This window comes from Gadus macrocephalus, chromosome 10 (assembly GCF_031168955.1).
Source record: "Gadus macrocephalus chromosome 10, ASM3116895v1".
NCBI lineage: Eukaryota > Metazoa > Chordata > Actinopteri > Gadiformes > Gadidae > Gadus > Gadus macrocephalus.
The window spans coordinates 572,016-592,436 of NC_082391.1; positions in this window are offsets into that span (position 1 = coordinate 572,016).

Consider the following 20,421-nt stretch of genomic DNA (forward strand, 5'->3'; position numbering starts at 1 on the left):
CATTTGATTGGATTGCTGTGCAAACCAAAGTGAATTACATTTTCATAATGCAGAATGAACTGAATTACGACGTGCTAATTTCATCAGGCAGAAAATTCGGTTTCCTCTTATCCATCCCGCGGAGCTTTCTTCTTTCTTCCCATCCGTCAAAAATTCCTTAGATTTAGCAAATTCCAGTAGCATTAATTAAGGATGTTGTGCTTTTGTATAAACAGAATCCTATCATTATCAGCAAACGGTTCCATATTGTCACATAATATCACATATTTTCAACCGAAACAGGTTATTAAGACTGGACAAAACATTTGATCAATCAGGAAATAAATGACAATAGTGAACTTCATACTTCCTGATTTTGAAGAGAAGGCCCAAAGTGTGATACTATTGGTTGTTAAGTTTGGCCCCACCCACTTTTACCTAGTGACACAATCATAAGAAGGTTTCTTTTTTTGGGTGGTCTGTTTAATCAATGCTAAATTTACTAACTTTAAAGTAATGTTTGTTGAATAATGTTTTTAATAAAACTCTGCATTAGGTGAAATAAAGGCTTTCTATGTCACACCATATACACCGAGCTCAAACAAGAACACTCCGGATCTGAAGTCTTCATGGGGCCTCTTTATTATTCATGACTGTTTTCAACGTGGCAACAGAATGGCAGGCGAGGCAGAATTCCTCGCCCCAGGCTAATGTTTCTCTTTTTGTCTCCTGGAGAAGAAAAAACAACAACAAATCATGAAAAAACATCTCCTGCTCCCCGCAAATAAATGCAACAATCATGTAATTCGGTAGAAACAAGAACTGAAAAATAAAAAGACGAAACCAAACAAAATCTGAAAACATTCAATAACGTAATTACGGCTAAGGCATATGGAAGAGTGCAATTAGCTCTGTGATAATTTGTAATTTAGAATTTGATTAGCTTCTAAACATGAAACAGAAGCCCTGAAAACCTCGCGGATCACAATCAGCTGATAGGGAAATGAAGTGATGGATCTTTTTGATGTTACGCTCGCGTTTAAAAGCCAGAAACACGACTCGCCCATTATCTCAAATGGAAATCACACAGCATCCCCTACGCCTCCCCCTCTTCCCCCCACCGAGCCCCAACCCTCCTCGATTCCCTACCCCCCGACTCAAGTTTCACAGATTTCACATAGTTACATCACGTCGTTCGCACAGCAAATAAAGTCCTCATTTCATGATAGTAACTGTAAACAGTGTGTGTGGCTACTAGTGCCTGTCGGCAGACTGCTCACTGGACACAGTTTGAACATAGATGGCCTTTTTATTTTTTCTCGGCATTGGAGTTCAGAGATTACGCCTTGAAGAACTAGAACAGCCCTTTTCAAACACACACACATGCACACACACACACCACACACACACACGCACGCACGCACACACGCACGCACGCACACACACACACACACACACACACACACACACACACACACACACACACACACAGACACACACAGACACACACACACACACACACACACACACACACACACACACACACACACACACATACACACACACACACACACAGACACATACACACACACACACACACACACACACACACACACACACACACACACACACACACACACACACACACACACACACACACACACACAAACAAACACATGCCTCATTCGAAGAGAAGTTGAGAAGCTCTTGCATCACGGGGGAGAAAGTTTGTTCATCATGAACGCGGGGGAACGACAAAGAAGGCGAACCAAAACATTCAAAATGCGGTCCATTTACATAAGCAGCGATAAGAGCACAACAACGTCCACTGTGCTTCACAGTAACAAATAAATAAATAATACAAACCGACACACGCACACACACACACACACAATCTGTGGGCGCATTAAGGCGCAGCCCAAACAAACACATCACGGCACTTGACTCGATTAGAAAGTTATCTCGCATTTTCATAGTACAAACCCCATTTGCATAGGTAGCCTACCTACCTCCACATAAACATGCCACATTATCCAGCACCGCGTGCATGACTGCACGGGCCAATGAGTTCGACAGCAAATCAGATTATGCTCGCGCTAATATTCCATATCTCTGCATTTGGCAGAGCGAAGGGGAGCCTTAGCTAAGCCTCAGAGAGCGAGCGAGGGAGAGGGAGTGAGTGTGTGTGTGAGAGAGACAGCAAGGGGGAGAAAGAGAGCATATTTATACAGTAGAAGCTCGCTGCTGGTAAGACAGTGCAGCTGGCAGCTCCCCATCTGGGAGATTACTCATCTATCCACTAAAGGATGAGGCAGCCACGCTAGCAGCGGTTACTGCTAACATAACACATACCGCTAACTTAACGCATGGCGCTAACACGGGAGATACACTGAGCACGGAAGCGTCACGGCGCATAGCTTTCGGAGCTGCTCCACAGGCCACGTCTTGAGCGCATCAGTTCGGGAGACACAGATGTAACACGTCTGTTCACTGCAATTATTATAGAAAAATGTACATTATTGTTTGAACTATTTAACTGCTTTGATGATGTGTATTTACACATTGCAGGGGGAGCTTTCCCCCTGCAATATGCAACTGCAAGGCTGTGCCAAATCTTTTATAATCGTCTGACCGGGGGTGACCGAAAAAATCTCGTACACCCGTAGTCAATCCAAAGGTTTCTGAATCCAACTCTCCTCTACTCCTTCTTAATTAGCGCTTCTGACATTTTCAAACCCCCTTACCGGGACCCTTATGTGTACCGATATGTTCATGTGCACACGCACATGTGTGCTCTTATGAACCTAAGAGCATACAGGTTCATAAGCATACAGATTACCATCCAGCTTAATCATCAGGATTGGGGACATTATGTCAACGCTTAGCCCACAGAGAGAGATGGCATTTTCAGCACCATGGACAGCGCCTCTGAAACCAAACCAAATATGTTTCCTCAAAGAATCCACCAACAATTATTTTATTTGCAAAGTTTATAATAACACTAGCAAACACAAAGCAGAAGGATCGGTGTAGCATGACATATTCATTGATTGTCAGATTCACAACATAATACCTGTCACAAGACAACTTAACTGGCAGCACAAGCTGCCAACTAAGGTGTCCGTTTCTCAGAATTAAAACAACTTGCGAGTTTACAAAGATTAAACCATCAGAACATAAACCGCCAGGGCACCTTAAAACAAAGAAAGAACCTTTAAAGCAAGACACCTTTAAGAAGGATATTCTCTTGACAAGTGGATCTTCTCCAGGAGACCTCGTGGAACTCTGCTCAGCTGTCATCTAACTTCCTCCCTGTAATGAGTGGTGCTTTCAGAGTTGTCAGTCCCATACTGTTACTCTCATCCGTCCAGGTGTTATTCGTGTTGCCAGGGATCCGCTCAACAACACATGGCGAACTGACAGATTAGACCAATGTTTTTAAAATGGGACTCCCCTCTCCGGGAAGTGAGTAAACACCTCCAGCCAGCGCCTGACCGCCGCTTCATCATCCGTGTTCCGCTGTGCTTCCTTCTACCACTTCTTCACTCAAGTTGTTTGGTGGAACAAATGGGCCCTGTCACTGTTGCTCTGTCGCGGCCGTGAGGTGACATAGTGCTGTGAGCGTTCAACCTCGTCCCAGAGACCAGGACAGGACCTTAAGCTCTGTGAGTGCTGCTGCCCATTCCTGTAGGTATGAGGTGAAACAGCAGTCGAAGAAACCATCGCAAAACCCCTCTGTCTGTGGGTCCTCAAGGACCGCCAGGAGATTCTTCATCTATGATAATAGTAAAATAACAGATAAATGAATCAACATTTTATTGATAGTAATGAAAACCAGTATACAAATTAATTTAACTAAGCGCCCCATTAATGCCATGAGGAGGCCGCCCTTCTCTACATCATCATCTCCTGCAGAGCGTTCCTTTAGGAAGCTCAATGCACAGCAGTGCCCTTGAGTTTCTATATCACCTTTATGGTGTCATTGAAGACATCAGTTGGCTTTACATGAACCCCATCCAAGCCTCACACACAGGGCCTTTCTCCTGGGAGCTGAAGTAAGACTGTACGTCCGGATAGAGCTTTGGAACCCACTCCACTGCTCCCCGAGTGACAGCCGGCGGGTTTTGCTCGTTCCCAGGAGAGAAGCCTGCTCAAGGTCGACAAAAGTACAGAATTGTTTCAGCTCCTCTGTGACAAAACCTTGACCCCGAAGCTCTCAGAGTTTCAACTTCAGTCTATATTGCGTTGTGCGCTGTGTGCCAACTCCAACAGCGTTGTTGGTGTCGGCCTTGTTTAACTTGCAGAACTGTTTTTCCCCCCTTTTGTTGTCTTATTACCAAAATTGGTGTTTCCTGCACAAAACCACAACTTTGTCCATCAGTTTAAACGCAAGGGTGCTAGGGTGTACTTCCTCGATGCTAATTGTTGATGTTCCACCTGGGACTGATGTGAAGACGAGGACCTTGACATGCATCCCCTCGGTTGGTTTGAGGTAGTGACTCACTCGTGGAATGAGCCTTACCGCCCTGTGTTTTGAGGCCTTGACATCCACCGGGACGAGGTCCACATCCATGGTGTCTGTCTTCAGTCGCGTGAGGGGGCAATACCTAGAAGTACATCACCAGCTGCACAGTCCATGGAACGACGGCTCTGGTTGTGTTTCACCAGATGGTTAGCATTGGTTTCCTCCTGAGCTGCCTGTTTCAGATCACTGTTGCCAGTGGTTGCCTCACTGAAGTTAGTTACTCCCCGCTTGTAGCCACAGCTTATGTTTGGCGCTCAAAATATATTTCTTTACGTCGGCAAGCCCACCATGCGCCAGAGAAAATGTACTACACAAAGAAAAGAGTAAGCACTCTGGAGGTCATTAGAAAAGACAGATTCACTCTTTAGCTCAACCGCCAGCCCTAAGCCGGAGCCACAAGCTGCAGAGGCTAGCAACTTCGTTGATGATGGCACATCGATTAATGACACACATATTGTCTTCCTGCATTGTCTATGTTTTGAGATTCGGTAATAATAATTAATGGACAGAACATGATAAAATGTTCTGTCCATTCTGTCCGACATGATAAAACGAAATATAACAGACAAGAAAGGAGGAGATGTAGAACCTAGGAAACAGCTTTGATGGTCTTTCTCTGAACTCTCCTGTTGTTATAGTTTATCATTAAAACAATATCATCAAATATCGGCTATTTTACTTTAGCTTATTATTATTTATTTTAGAAAATGTATCTGTGTGTGTGTGTCTGTCTGTGGGTGTGGGTGTGTGTGTTTGCATGTGTGTGTAAAAAACATTTACATTCAAGCAGCATTGTCTGCAAGTCTGCCAAGTTAATATGAATACTAGTGATAATAAACTATATTTATAATTGAACAATATATTAATTCAGAAGAAATCGCGACAAAGCTTTGTTCATAATCACCCCTATCAGACTGTACTTGTTCTTCAATCCCAAATATGTGAGAGTCGATGTGGCCGACATCGACTCTCACATTGTATGAGAACAGATCATCTCTCTGCTCTCGGTTTGCGACATACTTCTCCATGTTCTCAAGGCTTTCTCGATCACCTCGTTCAGTCCAAACAACTAGGGAACAATTCTCGCTCACTGACACTTGGACACAACCCGAAGGTTGCTCGTTCACAAAGCAGCACCGTGTGCGTTGACCTTCCATTCAGTCCACTCGCTGCTTTCTTCCAGTGTGTGTGGGGGTTTTATATTGTCCTGGTTGCTTACACACACACACACACAGCTATGGACTCCTAATGGGCATGCAAACCGGTTTACTCATCTCTCTCGCTGTGATTCTCTCTCTTTTCAGAGAGATGAGTTGATCTGAAGGCTAGGGCTGTTCTCACTGCAGTGTTGGGGCGTGTTTTTTTGGGGGGGGCTCATCTGCTTTCCAGCCAGCTCTTCATGGCGGGGGTGGGTGGGGTGTAACCCCCCATCTGATCCCGATAAGTGAAACCGCTTGCCGTCCTGAATGAAATCTCTGTGGTCCAACCGAAACGCTAGTCTCCCCATCGGAATGGACTCGCTATGGTTTAGCATACAAACTCTTGCGTGAGACAAACAGAAATAAATAGAGGAATAACAGTCTCGGCCCAAAAGAAGACGTGGATTGATTTAGAAGTTGTTGGACGTGTGTTTATGGTGAATACAAGTCGAACCATAGAACAGAACCAAGGAATGCTAATGATTTAAGGTTTAGCAGGATGAAGTTGGATCTTGGTAAAAAAAATAAATGTTCATTTGTAGCTGATAGAAGCAGCCTCTGATGCTGAGAACAGCTTTTTGCTCAGTTTATTTTTCTCTCCCCCTTCCATCTCCCGTCTCCAAAGATTTCCAAGAGGAAGATCTGCCGAGCCTTCTGAGCCTCACCTTTATCTGCGGTTGTTGAACACAGTGCCTGGGGCAGCCGCCCCTCCACCCTCCCTTGTTCTCCCGCTCCGCGTGTCGGAGGAGTGAGGTGGATTTTGACAAGGTGCTTCAGATTGCCAAAAGCATGCGAAGCATCAACTGCTTAGCTCTCATGTTTTGCCTCATGGCCGACGTTTGCTATCGACCGGCGTCGGTAGCTCTGACGCACAGCAATCCATTGATCAGAACGTGTTTACTGACATCAGCAAGAGCCGTTAACAGCAGCTAGCGATATCAGAACCTAGCATCATAAGAATAGTGATATCAAAAGCATGTAATATCTGTTCCTAGCGATATATATAAAGCTTGCAGTATATGCAGCTTACCGCTGTGATTAAAAGAGAAACATTGTCAGCCTTGCTCTGTATAAGCATTGCTGGGTAAGGTAAAGGTGGAGGAAAGACAGGGCACTGGCACTTTGCTAAATGACTGCAGACTCGAGCAGCCTTTCTTGGGGCCGGTTTAATGCCAATCCCTTCTGTGAGAGCTGGGGGCTGCGGCTGGAGGAGGTTGAAAGTGCAGGTGATTCACCGGCAAACAGAACAATCACAATTGTGACGGATTGCGAGGAACGGCATTTTACTGGACAGGTTGGCCGCGGAACTCAGGTTGGTTTGAAATGTGCAATGGAATGAGAATGTCACCATGGGGTTATTTCTGGACAGAGTGGCGACGTGTTTTGTTCTGGCGCTGTGACATGTAAGAAAAAGAAAAACTTTATTTCAAAACTTTATGATATTGCACTACTTTTAATGAACACATTGGCCCTGTGAATGATACTAGACCAAGGTACACTGGATTGAGGCACATTTCAACATAATCATAGTATAATAATTATTATACCATGTATATATAATAATAATTAACAAGCAACTTTATTTAACTTTTAAGTTAACTGTTAACTTAACGTTACACAAACTGCATAATACATTTCAAGTTTTTCATGTCTCTATTGCTTTAACATTTCCCATTGACTAACATGTTTGATTAATTTTTTCCCTTTACTTCTTTGAAGTTGCTACTGCTTTTAATTGTTTTAAAATCCACAGTCTATGGTTACAATAAAATAGAGCAATGCTGAGAGACACCAAAAATGCAATTAATTGGTAACCGGCTCTGGCTCTAGTCGGCGAGGCGGCCTGCCGCTGCCTCCCATATTTTATTAATCCCCTCCCTGTGAACACTTGATCAATTCTTCATGAATAAAAAAACAGCCCCCATTTAAACCCAAAGTCCAATTTGCATCCATCCACATCTCTCATTCAGGAGCCATAAGGGGGGTCCGCGTCGCAGGTCTGAGCGAGTTACACCCAGGAGCTCAGCGCATATTAACGTCTGGCTGAGCCCTCTGAGATATTGGATCATTTTGTCTCCTTTACTTTTTTTAGATTTTAACTAATAATTGAATGAATCAACACGAGTGAAGAGAAAACAACCATCAAACGTTCTCACTATGTCGACGGGTGCGGGTCGGCTAAAAAAAGATTGCTTCTTGAAAGCACAGAGACGAATAAATTCAACAGAAGCGTCTTAATGTAAAGAAACAAGATTGTTTTGAAATTATTTTTTAATAACAACTTCTACAGCCACTCGGGGGGGAGATGCTATCCAAAGCAACTGGGAGTAAACAAGGTTAGAGAGTAATTAAGGAGGGACAGGAGGTGTCTTGCTCAAGGGTACTTTCAGAGAGATCAGGGACAGCAGAAATTTAACCCAGGAACTGTGGAATGGGAAAGCTCTAACCACTAGACTGTCCTGCCATCCACTGTGCCACGAAAGCCCTAAAATGAAGAAAACATCTAAACAACCTCTGGTCCAACCCACTCCTATTCCCATGCATCAATCATAATGGGCTGTTGATTAGCTTGGCGGCTCTTGCAGCGGCCGCAAGTATCCTAAAGAGATGAGACATGTCTGGATGCAACTTTGTGGTCGCTTCTATTTTTGCCCGAATAAGCACCCGTTCCCTGACTGCCATTTTCAAAGTTCTAGATCTCTCCCTCGCTCTTTAGTTCTCTATCTCTCTCTCCCACTCTCTCTTTAGGTCTCTCTGTCTCTGGGTACCATCAGGTCTAAGAGCTTGGGGCTGGTGAGTGGGGATGTCAGCTCATGTCGCTGATATCGTCTGTACCGTCTTTCCTACTTCAAAGCCAGCGGAACCATTTTCCACCGCCGTGAGAAAAAAGGGCCAGACACAGTAAAAAAAACAACTACCCCGAAATAAATAAAAATAAGAGTTAGTCATGTACTTGCCTCTCCACTGCTTCCTCTCGCTCGGTTGTTTTAGAGGTTTATTTGTGATTGTTTTATTTCTTTCTCCCAGCATGCCTTTCAGCGGCCCTACCACCGGCAGGTCCGTGCGTTGTCACACCTGTCGCAGGTAATGGGCCGACTGTGCCTTCTGGACTGGCACTCAGGAGCATTGCCGCCAAACCCACAAGCTTTGATTAGGTCTGCAGGGAGAGCGAGGGAGAGAGAGAGGAGAGAGAGAGAGAGAGAGAGAGAGAGAGAGAGAGAGAGAGAGAGAGAGAGAGAGAGAGAGAGAGAGTGTTTGACATTTTTCTCTGAGTCTGCATTTTCCCTTAAGGGCGAGTGCGGGAACAACACAATTTTTGCAAACGAAAGAAATACTGGAGAACTCGAAGACAGGTATCAACCACCACCGACTCCCCCAACTCCTTGCTTCTTTTACCTACGACACACACACATACACACGCGCCCGCATGCACACACGCACGCACGCACGTCAGCATACACACACAAACAAACACACGCACACATACACCTCTTTCAGCCTCTTCCCTTTTCTGCGCTGTGGCCGCGTCAGTTCTGGTGAACATGGTGAATTGGTATTTCTCTCACAAAGGGAGGACCCTGTTTGATATATATTTGTAACAGAATCACTTTGTGAATCTCTTTGCTTTCGGTTTAGTATCGGCGGTGACCAACGGCGTATCGGAGCTGGGCAGGGGGGGAGAGAGGGGCGCGCGTGCGAGGGCCCCTCCCCTGGTCCGTGAAGTCTGCGTAAATGATCCTGCCGCACGCCTGAAATGAACATCAGCCGAAGCCAGCGCGCTCCGATTACTAATGACCTGGAGAAGAACATTTTCAGCTTGGGTGGCCTGCGTAGAAAAAAGAGAAGAAAAAATATCATTATAAGGTTTCTCGAGGAGAGCGACGTGGCCGACGTTCGATAAATAAGCCGTTTAAATCTTTCGAAGCAGTCACGATGATAAACTTCACGGCAGGCGCTCTCCCACACACAAGCCCCTGTTTTCAGACATTCTGTCGCTTGACAAAGTAGCTTTTGAAGAAGAAGTATCGGCTGCTAGCTAACGGCTGGACCCCCGCTAGCGAGCTTAGCGCTGCCTTTTAAATCCCGGATTCAGGAGAGGGGGTATGCAGTGAGCACAGCAGAGGGTCCTCCTAGGTAATGCCGGTAAAAGCCGTTGGAGTTGAGTTTTGTATGAAAGGATGTTGTTTTTATTCTTAAGGTGTTGGCTGCTTTGGGAGGTTAGCGGTGAAGCTTCTTTAAGTGATATTTGTCTCGACCTCCATAAGTAATGTTTCCATAAAATACAGTGAAAATATACCTAAAAAGTTAGATTTTTGCAGCTTGCCCATTAGTCTTTTAATGTAAATATGGTTCTATAGGATGTAATAAACCTCACGTTTTCTTATTATGTGCAATGCTACTGTATTTATACAGTCCATGTTTAGTTAAAGGATTCAATACAAGTATCACCAAACAAGTAACAACAAACAAACCATGGGCATGTGTCGTGGGCAGAGTACGGGTTAGAGTTTATCATTAAAAAACAAACAAGCAGAAATGTTTTGCATGTAACACACGTTCTGATCAACACATACTACAGCCCTGAAGTTCAGCCCATATGTGCATCCACTACATCTATTCAGTCTTAACGCTAATTAGGCAGGCCTATGATATCGCTGGTTCAAATGTCGAGCATGGTTTAAAATTAGGGGTAAAGAGAGAGTGGAAGACAGAGAATGAGATAGGTAGATAGAGTGGCAGAGAATGAGAGAGTGGAAGACAGAAAGAGATAGTCAGATGGAATGGCAGAGAGAGACAGTTGAAGACAGAGAAAGAGATAGGTAGATAGAGTGGCAGAGAGAGTGCTGCAGAGACAATGAGTGGAGCCTTGAGGGAGTTGGCTGTGCTCTTACCAGGCTAGGTCGACATCAGGTGAGGTAATGGGTCCATGCTCTGGAGATAGTGTCCCTCGGAGCACTGTCCGCTGTTGTCTGGACGTCTGTCCGATCGGCCCCGTGTGCCACACAAACACCCGGTAAAGCCCGGCCTGATGCCACTCTAATTGGACGTCTTTAATTAGTGGTGCTAAGACAACAACAGCATCTCTCCCTGGGCCCAGCCCCGTGATACCCCTGGCTTTCTTTCAGACTGGAAATCCTTTAGAATGGGCCCCTCAAAGATAGGTCCCAGCTCCCCTTGTATGGATATATCGTTCGGCGAGTTAGCCGTTTTAGTTTCACCTGAAAAAAGAGTAAGTGCAAAGAAAAAGTACAAATAGCTACTACGGTTGTTACTAGGTGACAACATCAAATGTACATATAGTGTGTTCCTACTGTTGTAATTGTCACTCTATCATTTGCTCTCTTTGTGGGGTTGTTGTTGTGGTTGCTAGGGAAACCATATATAAATAAAAAAAACTCCTTGTTTAAGTGCATTGTTATTTAATTTGAACACAAATTAACAGCACTTATTTGTAAGGTGTTTTAAAAGTAGATTTCCTTTGCACAATCTTGGCTCCAAATGGCAGGATGTTTGCCTTCTAATCCAATTCCTGTAAGCACATTTTGTTCTGATTACCGTCATGAAGGCGTTCATCACAGCCCAGTTGTCGCTAATAGAAAAAAACAACGCCTCAAAGTTACAACCTGTTGGGTGCTTTTTCATGGACCAAACCTTCGGCTAGAGTCTTGGGAAAACTTCCTGTACCGTTTTTGTTTCTTCAAAGATTAGTACTAGATACATGGCATTAAGGAGAGTTCCAGCGTCTGGCTCCAGGATGCCTATATGTAGCTGGCGGGGGCGGGGGGGGGGGGATGTTGAGTCAAACCCCCCATCTGACTCCTTACCACCCAAGCTTCTTATGTTGAACAACGGACCAGTGAGTTGGGCTGGATTGTTCAGGCCCAGCCCCTCCACTAAACCTCACTCCAAATGCCTGAGGAATGCTACAAACCCAATGGTTGCGGTCAGTGAGCGGGAAGTTGTGTGTGTGGAACTCTGTCCGGGCAGTTGTTGATGATGTCCAAGAGAAGGTTACGTTGCTGTCGATTGTTTGACTTAGCGGATAGAGCCTTCCCATGTTGGGATTGACACTTCGCCCTCGGAGACCAGTGTTATGGTGGTGCCGTGGCCCGGAGAGAGAACGAGGTTTAGGGGGGGTAAGTGATACTCAGTGACAGGTCTCCTCCAGGGTAAAACCTCTCTGCCAGTGACTTAAGAAAGCTTGAGTGCAGACCCGAATGGCTGTGGTAATTTGGCTTGGCCTTTATAACACTCATCTTCCGATCCTGGCGCTGGAAGGTTCCGGTTCCAGTCCCTGCTGCGTAGCATCAGGGCACCGGCGTCACAACAGTACCACCGGGGTTTTTTGGTGCCTGCCGACGTCAAGCCGTCTAGGAAACATCCTGGACTTTCCGAAGCTGTTGCACCTGCTTTACATTTTTCACGACTCACTGGAACCAGGCGGCCATCTGGTCCGTTTCAGCTCCAACAGACAAGCAGCCGCGTGCCAGCAGCAACAGAGCCTGCTGGCTACACACTAATAGTTTCAGCACACACACACACACACACACACACACACACACACACACACACACACACACACACACACACACACACACACACACACGTAAGTGAATACTACAAACACATGGAAACACACACACACACACACACACACACACACACACACACACACACACACACACACACACACACACACACACACACACACGTGTGAATACACACACACATACGCACCAGACACACAACACACACACACACACACACACACCCACACATACAACCTAACATACACACCCATCAATGAACACAGACACTAATGTGCAAGGAACACACATACACGGACACACACTTGTAATTGAATACACACAGAAACCGAGAGAAACTACTATACACACACAAACACACAAAAACACAAACACATACAGACATCCCAAATTATGATAGATAACAACTGAACACTACCACAGACATATACAAACGTACACACATACTCACCAGCAACATCCGAAAAATACACACAAATACTACATCCACCACATTCCCACAATTGTCAACAAGCGGGTTTACACACCATACCTACACAACGCCAGAGGAGGAGCTGCGCCAAGGAGAGACACGTTGAGGAGCCATACATTTTTAATTAGCGGGCTGTCCCACGTTGGGTGATAATATCACCAATAGAACATTATCACCAATACCTGCAACCGCTTTTACCGGCAACTTGACTACAATCAGCTGCAGTAACCAGGTTTCTGGAGGAGGGCAGTGTGGACAAAGATATAATGGTGCGTTGATGACACGCAGCTTGAAAATGCATGTTAACAAATGCGGTGTGTGCTCTGGGCCTGCGCATTAGAGACGGCATGAACTGAAATGCGGGAAAAATACGTATTTAATTCCACTGATAAACATGGAGGTCTGGCCGGAAAATGGTAGCGTGGACTTGGCCTCAGACAGTATAGATCTTACCACTGACGATCCACTTTGTCCCTTCAGAATCAGAACCACAGGCAGTGATAACCATAATAATCACCTGATCCCAAACACCATCGCTACCATTGTTTGGCACCTCCCTGCATCCGGGGAGAGAGGGGCATATCTACATATTGTTTTGTGACAGCGAGGCTAAAAGGGATGGATGGCTGCGCGATGTCTGCGACTTAACCAGATTGTTATTGTTTCCTCCTTGGATATCAGCAGTCTGCCGCTGGCGTTCAACACGGGCCCTCCTCCCCATAGCGAGAGAGATGTGAAGAAGTGCCTCTCAGTGGAACAACTGTGGCCAGGTAACTTAATCGAGGCTTTAAGTCCTCGTCTCCTGCCTGGAAATGCGGCTCGCGTCTGACTGCCTTAAGAGTTCTCAAGCTCATCGGACAATTCATCAACAACACCACAACCAGCCAGCCATGTTGTTTAGCCCTCACACACACACACACACACACACACACACACACACACACACACACACACACACACACACACACACACACACACACACACACACACACACACACACACACACACACACACACACACACACACACACACACACACACACACACACACACACACACACACACACACACACCTACTTGTGGTGGTACTTGTGGTGATGGCAGGGTGTTCAAGTGTTGTCTGTTCACAAAGCATACGGATGTTTGTACATAACAACACTGTCTTAAACTAAAGAGTGTCAGCTCTATGATTGCGCTTGCTAAACTGTCAGGGATGTGACGTCTAGCTTAAGGGCATGATGATTGACAGCGTAGAGTGTTAAAGTGGGATATTTTTATATTCACTTAACCAAACTTAATCTTCTTCAAAAAAATATATTTTTGGGTAAGTTCCCCTAAAGAAGGTTGGAGCTCTGGGTCTGGGCTCTCTGGGGTGACTGAATAGAAGGAATAGAAGGAGGTGGTTGGATAGAGTTGAATTCACAATAAAGCCACAGACTAATGTACAGGAAGAAGAGCCACTGCTGTTTTAATGCCCTCTCACGGCCCTACCCCACGGACATCATTAAAACCACAATGGAAACAATAAGACATTTACTCTTTATTCGATTACCTATCCTCTGTGTAATTCTTTAAGTTTGTTTTGTTCCCTGGTAGCAATAGTCAGTGCGTATAATTATGATCATGTAATTTGTACCTATTTTAAGGAAATAAATCATAGAAGACAGACACAGAAACAGCTTTTTAAAGTAATACGGACCCAACTGCAGGTTAAAACCCCCCCGGTTCAAACACGAAATAGTGATAGTTATATGGTATGACTCATGGTATGTTTATCTCCGGGAGAAATATGATTCATCAACATATGCGACAAACGAAGGACTAAACCAAATGCAGATTTGACAGTACAGTTGAAATGTTATGGCACCTTTTGCTCCCTTTTAATGAGGCTAAATTCTCCACTCTGTTCTTGCCTGTTAGCCAATACAGCAGCACCAGAGAGCATCGGCCGATTCTGCTAACATCGTCAAGGCGAAAAGTGAAAACAACAGTCCCAAGATCCTGGAAACAGTTCCAATATCACCTTCACACGTCTTTATTCTGTATTCAAACAAGGACGAGGCAACAAGAGCACTAATTGATCCTTGGAGGCAGCAGTGACAGAACATGTAGCATACAGACCGATTATTAGTGGTACTAAACACAAGGTCGGAAATCCTGTAGGTAGAGTTGAAGAAAACAGATCAGAATCAGAATCACATGGAAGGTGTGATGTCAGTGATATAAGATGATTTTCTTCTATGCTTTAATAAGACTACATAATATTAAAGCTAACATTAGAACCTCATTGGACCGCATATATGTAGAGCTAACACCTGTTCTAACTAGCTTCTGCGTCTACACATAAAGTGGTCAACACAACACCAAATAAAGTTTTATCAATCAGAGATAAGTCAGACCCTGTAGGCGTGGCTTCTTCCCCATTGCGCCCACACCAATACAGACGGAAGAGCTACCTGGTTAGCTCAGACCCTGTAGGTGTGGCTTCTTCCCCATTCCGCCCACACCAATACAGACTGAAGCGTTACCTGGTTAGCTCAGACCCTGTAGGTGTGGCTTCTTTACCATTTCCATCCATTCCATTACAGACTGAATTTGTACCTGGATTCAGGAGATGCTTCACAAACCACATCCAGGTTGCACGTCGTCCATTTACCTTGTATCTCTGAATAAACCAATATGTGTTGAACCTTTACCAATCTCCGCGTCATACCTGGCCCCAAAACCACGATACCACGGGATTAAAAATTACGCTTCATCAATCAGCGAGATTGTCTTGCATTGCGTAGATTCGGGTGAAGGCAGTGGGGTTGTCAGGTAAGCCCAGGACAGGTGTGTGTGTGTGTGAGTGTGAGTGTGTGTGTGTGTGTGTGTGTGTGTGTGTGTGTGCGCGTGTGCGTGTGCGTGTGCGTGTGTGTGTGTGTGCGTGTGTGTGTGGTGATGATGCTGAGTCGGGTGTGTTGGGGCGTGAAACAGGCACTTAATGCAGCTGTCGGCTCAGCGGTTGTCATGACGAGTGTCTCGCGGCGGATTATACGACTTTTAGATGAGGCTCAGCCGAGGGCAACGACGCACGAGGCCTCCGGCGCCGGGACGCGGCCTGCGACGGGCCAGGCCATTCATCTCATAGGGGCCTGCCCTCAGCGTCAGACGAAGCTGTATCACTCCTGTGCCACGACTGTTTACTCTTTAGTCATTTAGCAGACACCTCCGTCCAAAGAGACTTACAGTGAACTCAGATACATTTTATTATCGTTGTGCAAAGTGCAACACCTCAATTCTGACAAAATAGAGATCAAGAAACAGCCAAATAATGTTTAGGACTTTTATTTAGAACTTGTTTTGAACTAGTTGGAAGAACTAGTCAGAAGAACTGCTTTTCCAGCTTTGGCGAACCGCTGTTATTGTCTCTCTCTGCAATTCCTCCTATAGGCTCCACGGCACGCCAAGGTTGTTATCAAACAATGCCCATACAAGGCTTCAACATAAACCAACTTCCTTCATCAAGTTTCCATCATCCTCTATCCTTGCCTCCCTTCCCCATTCACCTTGGTCGATATAGATAACCATGTCCATTCCTTTCACAACATTTTTTAACCATTCGGTTGTCTTGACCTTAACAGAATAATTATAGACTACAAGGAATATTAGTACTGCAGGCACAGAACATTGGATGAACTCTACAAGAAACAAGAGCGTCTCGTATTGCATTTAAGGCAAGATAATTATAATCCTTCTACGAGTATAGTATAATTCTATGATCAGGAAGAGGTTAGGGTCCTTGTTTACTGGTGCCCACATTTGGCAAATGTAAAAAAACGTTTTTTGACAGGGATATTAGTCCACATATTAAACACATTGCTGTTAATGTGGCATTATTACTAAGGAAGGTCCGGTTTAATTCCCATTCTCTGGAAATATACTGGTCAATTTCTGTAATAGGTGTGTGCTTGAATTTAATTCCTGCCGCCCTTGGGTCAAGACATACAGCTCATGTTATAAATGATCACGAGGGTACATTTCGATTATTGTGATAACGGGAATCAAGGCACACTACCACTCACTTCCTCCAGGTAATTCACAGTATGTGCAGCTACTTAATATCTTTTGAAATTTTCTCACAAAGTCACTCACGCTCTCCCCATCCCCGGTAATCCAATCTCCTTAAAGACACCATCAAAAGAAATTGACTTGTTCACCTTGTTAGCTCATCTCCATGTCATATTATTCACAGAGATTCACACATTACGTTCCATTAATCGTTTTACATCCCAATCAAATCAACATAAATGAAGATTAAGATTTCCACCATTATAGGAAGCCTGCATCGCTCCAGTCAAACCTAACAATACATAATAACCAAAAAGGCTCTGAGTTTGATGCCTTTAGAAATCCTTGAGCACGATATATGTAAAATCCCTGCAAGTGACTTGAATCCCCTAAATGATTAGATTGATCTGTGTTTCCTTCTTTTCTTCCTTTGTTGTTCTGTCCTCTCTTTCAATTTCTTTGGCTATGCAACTAAACATGTTTTCTCCTTTGATGCACGATGTTAGCCTGCTTACGGTCAGGGACAGATTTCAAACTAACGTGCATTGTGCGCTTACCTTGCAAACAGCCACAGGCTCCTCAACATAGAACGTGTAATAGAAAGTTCCCTAATGGCACGCACATCACGCCGGCCACTAAAGCCTAGAGGGAGTCGTGTCTCACAGAGAGTCGAGAGTGGTGCCATTACGAGGGACTTTTCTTTTTTTTTAAATGAGGTCTTGAGCTACTGATATTCTAGACGGCTGTTATTATGGCGTTGTGCGAATGAAACACAAAGGCCACAATGCAACACGAACAGCTCTCCCTCCAGCTCCCTTTCCCCCTCTCTCTCCCCCCTCTCTCCCCTCTCTCTGCCTCCCTGATGTTGACATTTCATCAGTAAATGAACTAATATCTTGTCATGTTCGTTTTTCTCCGTTCCCTACATCTGTCTCGAAGCCTGTTCTACCTACCCCACCCTGACCTGGGCTTTCTTTCTTTAACAGTTTTTATCAGCCTTTTTTTGAAGACATGCTCATTCCGAAACCAGTCGGTGGTCTGACCCTTGGTGGGCAGGCAGCTGTGTGAAGCATCTGTAAATGTCTACCTGGTGCGCAGCCTTTCAGAAGACGGTTATTATCACCTGTGTGTGACAGTTAGTGCTTTCTTCTCAGTGCAAACGGCACAGGTTCCTTCACGCTATGGTTGAGATCAGACAGACACTTGAGATATTATTTTAAACCAAGCAGAAGCCATGGCCGTCGGTTCATGATATGAAAGAGGCCAGCATTTATTTCCTGGTTAGCCTCAGCGGTGCCCAAATCACCCCCCGATTAACCAATCAATATTTTCTTTGGTAAGGACCCCAGTGGCTAGTTTAATCTTCGTATTTTGTATTCTGTGAGGTCATATTCAACAATTGAGGAATATTATATATTGAATATTAAGGAGTTCTGACCATAGACTGGTATGAGGCTGAATTCAAGTCCCCTCATCAAATATTCCACTGAGTTTCCACTGCTGATGGCAAAAGAAAACACACTTTTGCCAGCAGCGACACACACATGTAAAATAATGGGTGGAGTCACGGATCCATATTTTCTTAAAATGCAATACGAGATCGTTTTAAACCAACCTTGGGAGTGTTCTCGCCCAACATCCACAGGAGAACATTGAACACATTATGTGGAAATAATCTTTTACTAAATTCTTGCTCGTATCCACACCCCTCAAACCATTTTTTGATTCAAGGTTATGATTCTGATGCGCTGCATATTATCGGTGCTATTTTCTTTGCCTTTATCTTTGTACCGAAATAATCGTGTTTTTTTTCCTGTTTCTTTTGCAGGAGATAAAGTAGACATGACCAGCATAAAAAAAAGAATACAATCACACAGACAACCACACGGGCATACACGTGTTCAAACACACACACACACACACACACACACACACACACACACACACACACACACACACACACACACACACACACACACACACACACACACACCACACAGGCATGCTTATACACATGCGCATACACACATTGGCACATACACAGAGTGCCGGCTGCCACATTCGCACAGACAAAGAAACAGGCCGGCTCAAGCACACACACACAAAGACAAAGCATGCCGACAAGAGACACGCACCTAGACATACTTGCACACACACACACACACACACACACACACACACACACACACACACACACACAGACACACACACACACACACACACACACACACACAGACACACACATACACACACACACATACACACACACAGACACACACATACACACACACACACACACACACACACACACACACACACACACACACACACACACACACACACACACACACACACACACACACACACACACACACACACACACACACAAGGCATGCCTCCAACGAACATGCACAGACATGCTTGGAACACACACACACACACAGTAATAATCCTGCTCCCCGTGCTGGTGACAGATGTAAGTCTCGGTACTAACAGAGCGCCATAATGTTCCCCCTCCCCATATGCTGCCCATTAAGCATTCATCAACAGCGCTCTGCGAGTGTAGAGGACGGGGGCTCAGGCCACTAACCAACCGGCCCCCCAAGGGTCTCTGTGCTCCATTAGTGAGCCAAGGCCCGGCTAGTCACAGCCTGCTGCCCAGAGACGGTGGGGTTGGTGCGGAGGCATCCCCAGACCACTCCGACCCTCCCTCCCTCCCTCCACTCTCTATCGCTCTCTCTTTTAAACTCTCTCTCTAAAACTCTTCAGGCTTCTGGGGCATGGTGGATGTGGCGATGGAGGTAGGGTGCATGTGGTAGTGGTATGGTGGAGGTGGTGGTACGGTGGAGGTGGTGGTATGGTGGAGGTGGTTGTATGGTGGAGGTGGTTGTATGGTGGAGGTGGTGGTATGGTGGAGGTGGTGGTACGGTGGAGGTATGGTGGAGGTGGTGGTACGGTGGAGGTATGGTGGAGGTGGTGGTGGTATGGTGGAGGTGGTGGTGGTGGTGGAGGTGGTGGTGGTATGGTGGAGGTGGTGGTATGGTGGAGGTGGTTGTATGGTGGAGGTGGTGGTACGGTGGAGGTGGTGGTACGGTGGAGGTATGGTGGAGGTGGTGGTATGGTGGAGGTGGTGGTACGGTGGAGGTGGTGGTACGGTGGAGGTATGGTGGTGGAGGTGGTGGTGGTATGGTGGAGGTGGTGGTATGGTGGAGGTGGTGGTACGGTGGAGGTGGTGGGGGTAAGAGGGACAAAGACAGAATGTGATGGAGAAAGATGGAGAGATGGAGGTGGAAGGTGGATGATGAGGTGGGGCAGGAGCGAGGGAACAATACATGAAAGAAAGAAAAGGGATCGCAAAGGAGGGAGAGGAGTAAGATAGGTGAGGATGAGAGGACAAAGCGTCAGGAGGCGGGAAGGCAGCAGAGGCGGGAGGACCAGAAGAAAAAGCGAAAGAAAGAAAGGAAAGGGAAGATGAGAGGAGAAGGAGTGAGGGGCAGACACGAGAGCGAGCGAGAGGGAGTGAAAGGGGTAAAGCAATCCCCATTAATACTGCTCCCGGTGCAGGGAGCGACATCTCCAGAAACATTGCTCCATTCTGCGCTGTGAAGAAAGGCACAAAGAGAGAGAGAGAGGAGCAGAGGATTTGAGG